Source organism: Macrosteles quadrilineatus, unplaced genomic scaffold, assembly GCF_028750875.1.
Source record: "Macrosteles quadrilineatus isolate MER2022 unplaced genomic scaffold, UCM_ALF_1.0 Scaffold_5__1_contigs__length_97177068, whole genome shotgun sequence".
Classification (NCBI taxonomy): domain Eukaryota; kingdom Metazoa; phylum Arthropoda; class Insecta; order Hemiptera; family Cicadellidae; genus Macrosteles; species Macrosteles quadrilineatus.
In genome coordinates this window covers 50,709,065-50,723,674 of record NW_026542598.1, presented here as the reverse complement: position 1 = coordinate 50,723,674, position 14,610 = coordinate 50,709,065, and the positions used below count along the sequence as shown (strand labels likewise).

At 35.9% G+C, this 14,610-nt stretch overlaps 1 protein-coding gene across 1 annotated transcript in view; it reads right to left on the bottom strand.

Moving 5' to 3' along the window:
• LOC128994383 (PDZ domain-containing protein GIPC3-like) overlaps positions 1–14,610 on the bottom strand; it is a 52,862-nt gene that overhangs the window by 24,660 nt on the left and 13,592 nt on the right. The window lies entirely within an intron of this gene.

The following is a 14,610-nucleotide window of genomic DNA, read 5'->3' as shown; positions in this document are numbered from 1 at the left end:
AGCTGCAGCGATTATGTAACCTTGTCACATATCCTCATCTCCAACTCCGAAACATCTGTGTCAGTGACAGAATTGGTTAACTTGACACATTAACCCCTTCGAGTCCCAGTGATTGTACATTGATCCAAATTTGCAATTTTTTATAAGTAAATTTTAAAAAACTAAAACAAGTTAGGAGTGGGTAAAGATTAGCAAAATTCTAGATCAGAGGCACAAATTACATACTAATATTCCAAACATTTTCTCAACTAATTTCAAGCACTGTTCATCAGCTTTGAAGGTTAATTTATGATGATTTGCATGACAAAATATTGAGGGGAGATACAATGTATTTATAGTGTGGTTGCACAAAAGACCTGCCAGAGACAGGATCCAAACCTCCGATCTCTGGTCCTGACTCCTGGTGCCTTCTTCAGACCACAAAATAAAGAGTGAAGAGTGAGACATTCTGTGATCAGGCCTAATTGTCCACCACACCGCACTAACAAAACTCGTGAGGTATTTTGCCAAATATTAAACATCTACTTTATACCCATAATTCAGTTTAAAAAAAGTAAATCTACTAAAAACAAATCTAAGTTACTAGAAAAAAAGAAATCTAACTGGACCAATTTTATGAATTTTTTATATTGATTTTTTATTATATTTTATTAATTATTAATGGGCCGTTGGAAAGCTTAGTTCGTGTAAATTTGCAAATAATTATGAAAGTTTCTTTTTGTTATGATTTATGGTGGAAGATAAAAATGACACGTTTTACATAAGAAATGATTTGAAAACTAACAGGGGTTTCCTCATTTTTTATTAGCATGCAACTTTCGGCTGCCTTTCTGCCTTTTTTGAATATTTTCAAGAAATGCATAATATAAATTTGTATGAAATTGTATTCTCTTTCAGAATATTACCTTCCACTTTAGTCGATTTCCATTTTTCATTGATTTTCACCATTTAAAAGTTATTTGCAAAGAAGCCAAGCAGCCTCCAAATTTATAGTTGTTAGCCAATTTTCCCATATCGGGAATAGGCCCTAAGCTATTACCGAAGTACTCATGGTAAGACCAGGACCCGGGACCGATTTACTTTTCGTTTTGAGGTCCCTAGAGGCCAAAAACACCAACATCGTGAGTTGGTGTATGGATATCTTGACCATCATTTTTTACTAGAGACCGTTTTTGTATTTAACCACAATAACGGGCTCTGGCTAGTCAAAAATAATCTTAAAATCGCATTTATTTCATCAATCTTTTTTAAAGTAATGTGAGTTCAATTTGTTTAATCTTAATCTCTTTAACATCTGCCAAATTTTATAAACCAGCTCCAAAGCCCAAATGCAAACACTATACAACATAGACCTACACCAATTTCCCCACAAGGGGCTTGAAGACACTTTTATACATACCATACCATGTATTGCGAAAGCTACCTATATGAATTAATTATTCCTCTTTATATCACCATTAGAAATAGATATGAACGGACCAGAGGCATGTATGACTTCCTTTGCGTACGTATTAATGCATGAATTAGAATTAATTAAGTCCAGATTAGTATGCAGGCAGAACTGGCAGATGCCTATTATACAGTTTAGAGTAGAAGGACAGACGGACAATATCACAGACTACTGGACACTGACACAAGTCATTGAATATAAATACCCTATATAGTGTATATATTCAATGCACAACCACAAGTCTCGTTTGACGTTTAGTGGCCTGTCTGTGACCTACTTGATCACGTCTGCGTCTGACGTCGTCGTCGCACCACTGCCTTGTATTGTCATCCACTGAAGCCAATGGCCGGCTTGAAACGACACTTCCGTTTTCTCAATTCCTCCATTGTTGCCGAACAGAGGAGATTCGTTGGATCAGGCCATGAAAATTAATTGATTTTTATGGTATTATTTTGGTCTTGAACTGTATATTTGAGAAATATACTTTTCCTAAACTAACAATTTCTGAAAAAAAAAAAACGTTGCCAGTTTCCTTGAGAAAATCGTATAAGTTTATAGTATAGCGTAAAAGCGTTTGTGTTTTCAAAAGAAAGTTGGTTACTAACTAGGCCCAGATGTTATTGATCATGTGGCTTTTTGCTAACATCAAATGCATCTCACAAAATGTGCATTCACGGGTGCGTCTTTCTTATCATTGGAAAGTGCTGGTTAGTTAAATCATAGATAAAACATAGTTTTATCTATGGTTAAATGCTAGAAAATTGCAATTGTCTAATGTTCAACATAGATCACCTGAAAGATTTTATAAAAAGATACCGTAGGCCTACCTATACCAAAATACTGTAGTGTGAATCAGTATTCCTATCCTACTGCATTTCAATTCATCCCGTCATGTTTGAGCCATAACAACAATACTGTTTGCTACTGACAATCCATCATCTCCAGTTTGACCTGTCATGGTCACACTATAAACGCAATAGCTATGCCGATGCCTTCATGATAAACATTACTGCAAGCCGTCTTATGCTCATGTGGATGCAATGTGTGCTACAATATCGGGAAAGAATCCAAAGCATTTATAATTATCAAGACATGAAAATATTGTCGAAGCTGCAGAATATTTACGTTGGGCCACTGAATTGATAATTGATAATTGAATGTAAGACGTCACGTGATTTGTCAACAGCATGGGGAAACTTATCTAAAAAAAAGGAAACTACAGTACAATTATCTGTACTATTACGGATGACCGATCCACTCGTTGCTTACAAAGATACGTAATATTCCTTTCCTATCTAGATAATTCCACTTCCTCGTTAAAATTCTAACTTCTAAAGTGTTACGTGAGTGGTGAGTTTAATTTAGCGGAACGTAGTTAAACCAGCGCCGCTACAATGGCTGCAGTAATGTGATGATCGCCTGCATTGTGCAGAACCTGAAGTATGTCACCAAGCGGGAACAGAGGAGTTGCAACGTCACAAGTTGAGCAACTAGCGCGTTATTCCGGCGTACAATTAGATTAGATTTATGTATTACGAGAGACAGCAGGGCGCATACTTGAATGTAAGATGGCTGAAGAATGGACGAGTCTATAGCTTAGTTTTTTACTAAGATCGGCTGGTTCTTTAGCCATGACCATTTATTAACTGCTTCTAAATTTGAATCATGAAAAAGCTGATGACTTTTCTTAAAACTTAAAACCACTGAGCTAGAAATTAAAACCGACGAGGGCCCCTTCCTCAAGAGCGGGGAAACATTAAACCCAGTGTTAATTCAAACATTTTAATAGATATACAGGTGACCACTATAACCGCCCATCAAACCAGCAACTCATTTACTCAACTCAGCTAAAGCAACTGGTCATTCCCTTGCAGATTTGCTGCAACAGCGTTATACAATTTTTATCCATAGCACTTGAAGGAAAGCACAACAGTGGTCTGGTTTTTTTTTCGAAAAACAGATACAGAATTTCTAGAGATAGTACTTAAGAAAATCATAAATCACCATACTTATTAAATATATTTAGGAAAGGTCTTCTTGCCTAAACCAGAAATGAAATTGTCAGGAACCCCAAGCCAGAGCACAGATAAAAGCATAGTCTGGAATGGCATATACTCCCTAATGTTCACTGCGGCATTAAAAAAATTCCGAATTGGGAGTGACGGTGAGTACAAAGGGGACGAAGCGAAGCGTGTCGCCAGGTGTACAATACACGCGTGCTGGGCCAGGTGCGCGTGTAGACATTGTCTGACATCCGCCACTCGCCAGCCGTGCACACTGCACACGCGAGACGAGCTTTAACTTACATTAGGTGTGCTATGGGTTTTAGGCGATTTCCCCCACGGTAAATGGCTATTGCCGTGGTTCACGTGGTTACTATATCTAGGACCGGGAGAGCCAAAAACAAGTATCTCTGTATGTTTGCACAAGCTCGTTTTAAAATGATTCAATTTTGATGAAATTTGGGCTACGTGAAAGAAAATATCTTTGTAAGTGGAGGAGATAGCGAACGAGCTATATCCGACTACGAGACGGGTGTTTTAAGGGGATTTCCCTTTCCACAAATGCGGAATTTATGCTCGTGTAAAGCCAAACACTTGGTTAGGACCAATTCATTGATACAGTAGTAGGCCTAAGCTCAATGACTACTGTGGGCATTCAAATAACACAGGTCCACCGTGCAACTTAACTTTGTTAACTTCATTGCTCTGACCGTACTCATAGATTAAAGGAGTAGACAGTCGACACGTCTATACTCCTTTTATCTATGGTACTATCCTAAAACAACTGTACACCAGTGAAGTCCAGCTACTGAGTTTTGTTGTATCTGTTCGTAAGTTAAATGATGTGCTAGTCAGGATACATGAGGCTGTGGGCTGTGGCAAATGTTCATGTGTGTACATACACCGATGTTATCCAGGTGGCAGTGACAGTGATTGTCGGTGAGTGATTTTAAATTCATTTTTTGTGCTTATTTTTGAGTCTATTTAATTTTTAAAGGGATTCTGCACGTCTACAAAAAATATCTTTCTAACAGTAGGCTATGCGTAGATTTTCCCTGCGATGCACACGATCTGGGAAAAAAGGTTTTAAAGAAACATATGCTTGCATATTAATATAGCGTATAGACGAGGTGTTAGCCCGTCCTACGTACGGGAATTCAGTAGGTAGTCAGTTAAAACCGTGTACAATTCAGATCAGCTAGTTTACACATATAAAGACAATGTTTCTTGCAGTTTTAATGTGAAAAATCATCTTGTAGCCTAAACAAATGTTGTGTGACTTAATATGTGTTTATTCCAACATAGGCCTATACGATATGCATTTTAAATCCGATAATTTTACAATAAAACAGCAATTCTGCAATTTCACGATGTGAAAAGCGTTGAAGTGAGATTTGCAGCCGATTCGCACAGACGCACACTGATTATAAGTAGCCTACAGTAGAGAGAGTAATAGTCAATTGAGGAGTGCATAGACATAGTCAACGAATGAGTAGACAGTAGACACGTCTATATACTCCTTTTATCTATGGTACTATCCTACTATCCTAAAACAACTGTACACCAGTGAAGTCCAGCTACTGAGTTTTGTTGTATCTGTTCGTAAGTTAAATGATGTGCTAGTCAGGATACATGAGGCTGTGGGCTGTGGCAATGTTCATGTGTGTACATATGCCGATGTTATCCAGGTGGCAGTGACAGTGATTGTCGGAGCTCAGCTTCCGGCAGCTGACTACAGATCCGGAACTCCGTCCGGTCCATCTAGCGTCCAGCTTATGGGGATGACCATCGGCATTTGTCATTTAAACGTTTCCATAGAGGTCAACATGAAGTGTATGGTCTCCCGGGACAGTCTACGCGGTTTTATTGATAAATTGTTCCCGATTACAAAAACAGTTCCATATTTGAAAAATACAACAACTCGTAGTTAAATGTACGCATGAATCGAGTTTTAATAATTCATTTTTACTGGAGATTTGAGAAAAGTACTTTGTACATTCCGCTTGGTAAAATCACCGTAGACAATGTAGACCTGCAACTGTTTAGTGTCTTTGAGGGTTATAAGAACCACAATTAAACATTGTGCTTGTGCAGGGTGTTTATGTTACTTAATTTTACTTTATGTTAGACCAAACCGTGTTGTATTGGTGGAAGCGTGTCTACTGAAGATGCCTTGCGTCACCGTTTACAGACCTTTCACCTAGGTCAATCGAGTTCATACTAGCCCACGCTGCCTCTATGATACAACTACAGTACATACTCAACCCTCCCTCAGCAGAAAACTCTACTAGCCTGAAAACAATAATTAAAACTTAACTTATGAGTTAATTCGTTTATTCGGAAGTATCTCTCTTTGTCTATTACTCCCATCTCAGTATTAAAATAGTTTTACATAAAATAAAACATGTTGGCTTCAACCTAGCAGTGGATAGTGTTGGGTTTGCTCGGTCAAAGCATTGACTATTGGATACTAAAGGTCAAAGACTAAGGAACACTAAGGAGTATCAAATAAGGGAGTGACTCTTTGCCTTTGGTTCGGTCAACACAGCACAATAATCGTTTATTGAGTAGGCTTTCCGTTTTAGGTTATCCACCATGACGACGGTTATTAAATTGACGAATTTTATACCATCCAAACTTTATGCTGATGTGTCGACTCTATACTTAAAGAAGATTTTTGAACTAGGATGACAATAGATATCTGAGTACTGACTTATTACTACCAAGTTTGAGTTCTGGCTATCTCGCAGGTCATTTCCCTTATCGGTGGAATTGGACGCATTTAAACTTACTTCTTTCTTCAAACTTAAAAGCCTGACTATAGGAAAGTGAAGCCTGCGGAGCGAGTCCTGCAAAGACTGTTACCTGAACTTGATCTTCTTGTTGAGGAAGGCCTGGGTTGGAGGCTTTCTTAGATTGAGAACTTTGAAGATGACGCATCAGGTCAGCTCTCTGCGCATGCTATCACACTTGGTGTAACTTTGCAGCAGTAAAATACATGAAAGGGTTTAAGGATTCGATAGAAAACCAAAATGCAAAATTTTGAATTCCTTGAATCATTGCCATGTCCTCCTTAAGGTCATGTTACCGTATCCAGGAAAGCAGTATTTGAAGGTTGGGATGACCGAAGAATGCATGATGCCGACAGGCCATTATAATGTAACACATGTTACATCATTAATCTGTGTAATGTAACACATCTGACTATCCGCTTCAAATACCAGTCAAGGACAGATTGCAGTTCCTCGCTTCACGCCACTAGTCAACCATGGCCAGAACTGAGACGAGACAAACCGACTAATTCTTTTACCCATGACGGTTATTTAAATTATTCTATTGACTCAGCTATACTTCAACAATAACACTTCAAACACAGAGCAAGGACGATAGAAATATTTGTTTTCCATCTGGTCAAACTGGTATCTTGTTCAAGGATCCGTCCCTTGCGGGCAACCATAACACGTAGATTTCACCCCACACACATTTAAAACAGACATGTGTATCTGTGTATGAAAAAGTTGCGATACAAATTAAAGGAAATAAAATCAATTAATCACCACCTACACCTCTTCCCAAAAGAGTATATTTCACAACAACGGTGTAGCGGCCACTGAACTAGCGGTCGGCTACGGATGACTGAGCTTAATTGACGGCTAACCACAAGACCAAGAAAATTGAGATGAAAACTACGCCACCACCGCCGCCGCCGCCGCTGAAACTTCTCACATTCCAAGAGTCTTCTCAAACCACTACTGGTAATTTGTTTCTCAAAGTACTGTAGTTCCAAGCTCTCACGAGCACGAATTTGGCAACTTTTGCATATCTTCTGTAGTCCTCGAGTATGTATTGGACACATTTTTTTAAGTGGCAAAAGAGCTGAACTATTTGAATGCAAAAAATACATAGCATAATTAAGCGATAGGTTCGGCATAATGTTAAAATAGGGTTTTGCTGCTACAGGGATGCTAACAAAGTGATTATTTTTGTGTAAAATATTAATAGTATTAAATAATAAAATTCACCAAGTTTTATCAAAATATATCCTCAAACAAGCAAACTACAACAATTTACAATGTTCGACTTCAATCTTTCACTCTTGTATCAGTAAAAAAAATCGAAATTTTAAAATTCCTATGTTATTGGAGAATAAATAAACTGTTGTAGTTTGCTTGTTTATGGATATATTTGTACTAAATTTCGGAAATTTTGTTTATTTCATACTAAGCCATCAACATTGCAATAAAAAAAACACCCACAATATCTTCCCTGTAGCGGCAGACCTAAGTACCCACTAAAATTAATATTATTTAGATAGGAAATAAATCTGACAATTTTTAGGAAATATTTTAGTAGAAATCCAGCCAGTTAAATGGAAATTCGCTTAGTCTGCATGTTTGCTGTGGCAGGGGTAGGTACTGTATTTAAAGTTATCAAATTTGCATATACAACTGACAGTTGTTCGTGTTTTGCGAGCCAGTATAGCCAGAAATACTAAAACGAACGTAATATTGTGGAATGTAGGACGAACTGACGGAGTGCATAGTTGGAAACGAATGACTTGTCAGAACCAAGAACAATTGGAGTTGTTTTGTAAGCATAAACTGACCAAGAGAATTCTCTCTGTCGTGTCCGATGAAATTAGTGCAGAGAGACGAGCAAAGATTTGTGATCGCGTTTTCATCATGGACAATTTGTAGCACTTTCACTTTCTCCTAAGTTATTCGCGTGTTAAGTAGTTATCGATAACATTCAGTGGCTCGTCATCTTAATTTGTGGCCATTGGCAAGGCTGGAAAAATGTATGCACTCTAAAATAAATTATATTCGATTTAAAACGTCATAATTATTTATAACAGACATTGGTATAAATTTCTAAAGACTTTATAACTTAAAATTAATTAATTTTCAAGGCTAAACAGGAGTCGTATAGTTCCAAAACGTGTCTTGTTCTCAAAAAATCAAATTTGAGTTATTGGTACCACTGCTTTCGTATTTTAAATCTGCGTCTGATTCTGAATAATTTTATTTCAACAACCATATCCCATGTAAAAAATTTTTAATTTTAATTGTACTGTATTCTATAAAAAAGGTCTTATCCAATGCAGTTTATATCGGAACAAAACCATGTCTACACAGTTTTTTGGCTCTCCTGAAATAAAAAAAGTATATCTACTTCAGCACGGTCAAACTACTGTATTTCACTTTTCATCAGGAGCCAAACTAATCATAATTCATTAAACGTCGGTACGTGTGGAAAGCCGCTGGGAGGATCCTGAGAAAATCCACACATATATATAAGTTTGCTCTTTGATGGACCAAAAACTAACCCAGATGTTACTTTTCTTCGGTCTTTGGCTAGATTGGTAGTCCTGAATAATAATAATCATCTGAGGGAGGAGGAAACGTGTGCTACAAAGACTTGGTTGAAATGAAATATTTACTATTTGAATTTGAACTGGTGTAAATATTACAATGGAAAAAAGCGAGAAAGCATGGACAATTTGATATACTTAAAAGAAAACTGAATTAACACGTGCTGCATTTCTTAGTAATCATTGAAAGAGCCGATTTGCAAACTATGGAAACATGGAGAGTCATAGAACACCGCCAAGTAGAAGAAATAGAAATAATGAGTTTTTTTTATTTTTTATTTATAATCGTTATTATGGACAACCTAATGCGACTATGAGTGGAAAACATTTGTGGAGAACACCAAAAACAATATCAGCCTTTGAAATGTTTACAAGAAATGTTGATTATATCGAACTGTTATGTACATCGTGAGTACTTCCATAACAATTTAGTCGAATCTTTTAAAGTCATCTGAAATTATGACTGTTATTAGTTTTAAAATAACGTCTGTAATATACTTCGTAATTGCTCGAATTCGAGCAACAGGTACACTAGTACTTATTATTACATATAATTTCATTGAATCAACTTTGCATTCATATTCACCTAAAACATATACCCACCATAACACCTATAACAGGGTTGAACTAAGGACGATGATTTACTTAAAAGAGTAAGATAAAATTTACAAAGTATAAATAGCCTATACCGTTTTGGATACTTTGTGACCGAATAAATAATAAATACTCAAACATGCATCCTGCGCATTCGAAATAATACAAGAAAATGCCTATCATCAATAACATTTGGAAAACTAAAGCAAAATGGCCTTCACCATGGCGCCTAGACCAGTATGATTCCGCGAATGCCCTCCAAAGTTAGCTAAATGGGACCATCGATGTGTAATACTCAACAGGGACTTATTATACATCAATGAATGGGACAGGTTATCACAGTTTCAAGTGCTTAAGTGCGTCTGACCACAGACAATAGGAATAGACAATTTTCAATTGGTCTATTCTCTGTAGTCTGACCTAACATTACCTATTTTCGCTCAACCACTTCCATGGAGTGGAGGGATAAACCCAATTACAAAGTAGGCAAGTAACTTTCTACCACAATACCCGTGTTTAGAAAACTAAATAGATCTCGTTCCTAGAATAAATGGATGAGCCGACTTAGCAGAGTCAATACCAAACATTGCTTGTATACCTTGAAATTTCCGTCTCCAGGTTGATTTAGAGTACTTTCTAGGTTAAAAGCTGTAAAATCATACGATATATTCTAATTTTACCACACATAGGATGATCTGGAAATTGTTAATTGTTCTAGTATCATGGGTGTATACAAGACCCCACAGTGGAGTCTTGGTATATAGCGCAACAGATGTGTTATCATCACTGCCTAAAGTGATGCATGTAGAGACTTGAGATATTGTCTGCAAATTGCAACTTCACCTGATATCCATTACCGATGGTAATGGGTGTCCATTTGTACCACAAATAGGATAAACTCATCATACTCATTTATATTAAAATACGGAAAAAAATAATGCTTTTAACCTGAAATGAGTGTAGAATGGAGTGAAATGTCTTGTGTAGCTTTTATTGGCTAAGACCATAGATGTTTTGTAGCTAGGACCATACGTCAAAAGCCTTATGCTTTCTTAAGGATCGAACCAGCGACCTCTGGCTACGATGCAACCACTATTACTACTCAGCTACCCAGCAGTACTGTCGGCGGCAGATGATATCTAACGGTGATTTGCTCTACATCAGGACACCGCGTGTTGCTAGTGGTAAATGGAACTGGTTATGCAGGATCAGGATACCAGGACCCACAGGTTTGACGTGTGTTTAACAGAGTCGTTAGTGGAGACGCCGTCGTCCACGCCGCATTTACTAACATGCTTTATAATCGCGTGTACTTATCGTGAAAAGTTGCACGGAAAGTTACGATTATTCAAAATAATATTTTTTTAAACACAATCTGTGAAACTCCATCAACATCAACATCATCCTCATCAGATGTCAACTGTTTATGTCTACCTCCTCGCCGAAGTCGAATACAGTATACATATGTATTAATGTATTATTTTCTAACGTCTCATAACACGTTTTTTTACTCCACGTAAGCAAATACTAGATAAATGTTGCGGAAAAACAGCATCATGTATTTCAAGTTTCTAGGGCTCATTTTACTTTTTATTTACTTGTTACTACCTAACGTCAATCTTTTTTTAGAAAACATAGTTAATTGACATATCAATGACAAATACAATCTGTGTCTAGAATATATCTTGTTAACTAAGAGTGGTTGTCCATATAAATGAATGAAAGATGCTGCTAATAAAAAAAATTATACAGTATTGCTACAAGTTTCCAAATACATGGCTGAGGGTCAATTTAAAATTGTTTACAGAATAAATAGTTTTCCGTATCTAGGAATAGAAGAAATTTCAAAACGGGCATTCTAACTGTTTTCTTTTAAGGAACTTCTTCTAAATTAATGTTATTTTCGAAAGTTGACCATTACGTATTTAATATATCCACATTCCTTCTATGAGACGAGGCACAGAAATAAAATCGGTTACACTGTTAATTACCTGTTAGTTCTTTGAAATGAAACCTTACTATGCACAGATAAAGCATTAATACATTTTTCTAGATAACCTCTAAATTCATAACAGTATCAAATACCGAAAAATTAAATAAACTATACAACAGACTTGTATGTCATCACAATCGATTTGTTACTTAAGTACCATTTGAACCAATTAACTTGTTATTAAGTTCGGGCACAGAAAACATACTATGTTTTCTGTGGTTCGGGGCGAGACATTCTATATAATAATCTTCTATATATATAATACGCTAAGCCGATTTTTGTAAACAGAACTCCTCCCTCATTTTTGGACCGATTTTGATGATTGAAGTGTCAAAAAAATGGCCCTGATCTGTAGTTTTGCAAAGTGTTTTCATTTTTTGAAAACTTTATTAGTTTGGGCAGGATCTTCAATCAAAATTGGGGTTTCTACCATAAGATTAACATGGGGAAATCCACGATTACTAGTGGGAGAATCTAAATATTAAATTGGAAACTTTGTCTCCACTAACTTAAGAGAACGACTGGGCGTAGAAACTTGGTAGAGGCAATGAATACAAACCACTGGTAGAGGTCTCCAAAGAAAGGCCTTCGTCTGTAGATGAGTTATCCAAAGAAGCACGAAGTAAATTCCCTTAGGGCTCTGCCCCAGAAGCCTTTAAAGATCCCTCGAAATATTTGTTTACATTTTGGCCATGAGGAAAATACTTTTTAATGAAACAGCTGTGAATTGTTAAATTGTGTTATAAACAACACACAATAATTGGGAGTTACCTGGAGTTACCGTACTGAATTGTCCAAAAGAAGTATTTGCAATGTTATTTTCTGATTTTAAAATTGATTTTCTTCTGTATCACGTCATGTTTTGCAATACTGTATAAAGTTCCATTAACCTACGAAATCAGTGGAGATTTCTTTTATCATAGAACTCTTACAATAATTTCTTATGGAACTATCTTATATCTGTTGTACGGGTTGGTGTCTGCCTTTTTCATAATTTTGCCTATATTTTATCATATCATTCTACAGATCATCATAGGTTCATGAGATTTTTTTATATTTTAAATCGTTGGAAAAATCTTCGATTGTGTAATACAATACAAAATATGTAATACAAGTGCAGAAGGGCACGTTGCCCATTTGAGCCGTGTCCATATTTTGTTAAATTGATAGTAGTTTACAGCAACTGGATAAAACATTTTACAATATTTATGTAGAAATATGTGCATGATTTAGAAAGTCATTAAGCTGTAAAACTGCAATTTACTACAGACTTTTCAGAGACGTTACTTCAATGTATTCATTCAGCTTAGTGAAAACATAATATAGATATGTGTACAAATAAGAATTTGAACTCTTCGAGAGCCTTTGAATGTTATTAGAATAACGAAATGGGTTGTGCTTATTTAGAAATATGTGCATGATTTAGAAAGTCATTAAGCTGTAAAACTGCAATTTACTACAGACTTTTCGGAGAGGTTACTTCGATGCATTCATTCAGCTTAGTGAAAACATAATATAGATACTAGTTGAAACCCGTCGAAATCGACGGTTACTTTCAAGGCTTACGCTAATTCATCTAACTGCGCTAAATTGAGTGAAATTATACATATTTTGAGCATTTAGCATTGTTTAAAGAGTAATGAGTATAAAACAATGATGATATTAATTACGTCGGTTATCAAAATTTGGTTGATCATTCAATGAATTAAATATTTACCATACCGTACGTCATCGGAGTTATTATTAGTATGTTAACTGGTATCTCTTCTTTTGGAACAACCTTTAAATAGTATTAAAATCGTATTGGTGGATCCTTTGTAGTTAAAACTTCCGCGATTTCATCAGTGTAATAAAGATTAATCTATGATTTTATTTGAGAAAAATATCTGTTTGTTGAAAAGGCACGTTCTAAAAACAGGTCCATCCGTTATAGTGTAAGTTTGTTTTTCCCTTCGCCACGTCGCGTCAGTTCATATCGTATTTTTGTGCAAATGAATAACCCTCTAGCATTGTTTTGAGAAATTGATTGTGGGGTTACTGTTAAAGCTAATAGGACACTTCTGCACTTGTATTATTTTGTATTGTATTACACAATCGAAAATTTTCCCAATGATTGAAAACATTTGTGACAATAATCTCATGAACCTATGATGTTCTGTCTAGAATAATATGATAAATGATAAAATATAGCCAAAAGTGGTGAAAAAGGCAGACATCAACCCGTGCACGAGATATAAGATAGTCCAATGAGAAATAATTGAAGAGTTACTGTAATAAAAGGATTTTCCACCGATTTCGTAATGGAACGTTATATTGCAAAACATGACATGATACAGAAGAAAATCAATTTTAAAATCAGAAAATAACATTGCAAATACTTCTTTTGGAAAATTCAGTAACTCCCAATTAATGTGTGTTGTTTAAAATACAATTCAAAAATTAACAGCGGTTTCATTAAAAAGTACACATAGCCAAAATGTAAACAAATCTGTGGAGGGATCTTTAAAGGCTTCTGGGGCAGAGCCCTAAGGGAATTTACTTCATTTTTTCTTTTTATTGCTCATCTACAGGCCATGGCCTTTCTTTGGACACCTCTACCAAGTTTCTACGCCCAGCCGTTCTCTCAAATTAGTGGAGACAAAGTTTCCAATTTAATATTTAGATTCCCCCATGCTAATCTTATGGGAGAAAACCCAACTTTGAAGGGAGATCCTGCCCAAACTAATAAAGATTTCAACAAATGAAAAACACTTTGCAAAACTTCAGATCAGGGCCATTTTTTTGACATTTTAATCATCAAAATCGGTCTAAAAATGAGGGAGGAGTTCTGTTTACAAAAATCGGCTTAGCGTATTATATATATAGATAGATGTATACAAAAATAAGAATTTGGACTCTTAGAGAGCCTTTGAATGTTATTAGAATAACGAAATGGATTGTGCTTATCTAAAAATATGTGCATGATTTAGAAAGTCATTAAGCTGTAAAACTGCAATTTACTACAGACTTTTCAGATAGGTCACTTCAATGTATTCATTCAGCTTAGTGAAAACATAATATAGATATGTATACAAATAAGAATTTGAACTTAGAGAGCCTGTGAATGTTATTGGAATAACGAAATGGGTTGTGCATGTTTACTAGCGCTACCCAGCAACATAAACCATTTAATTTATCTCTAAAAAATATATTCTTAAAG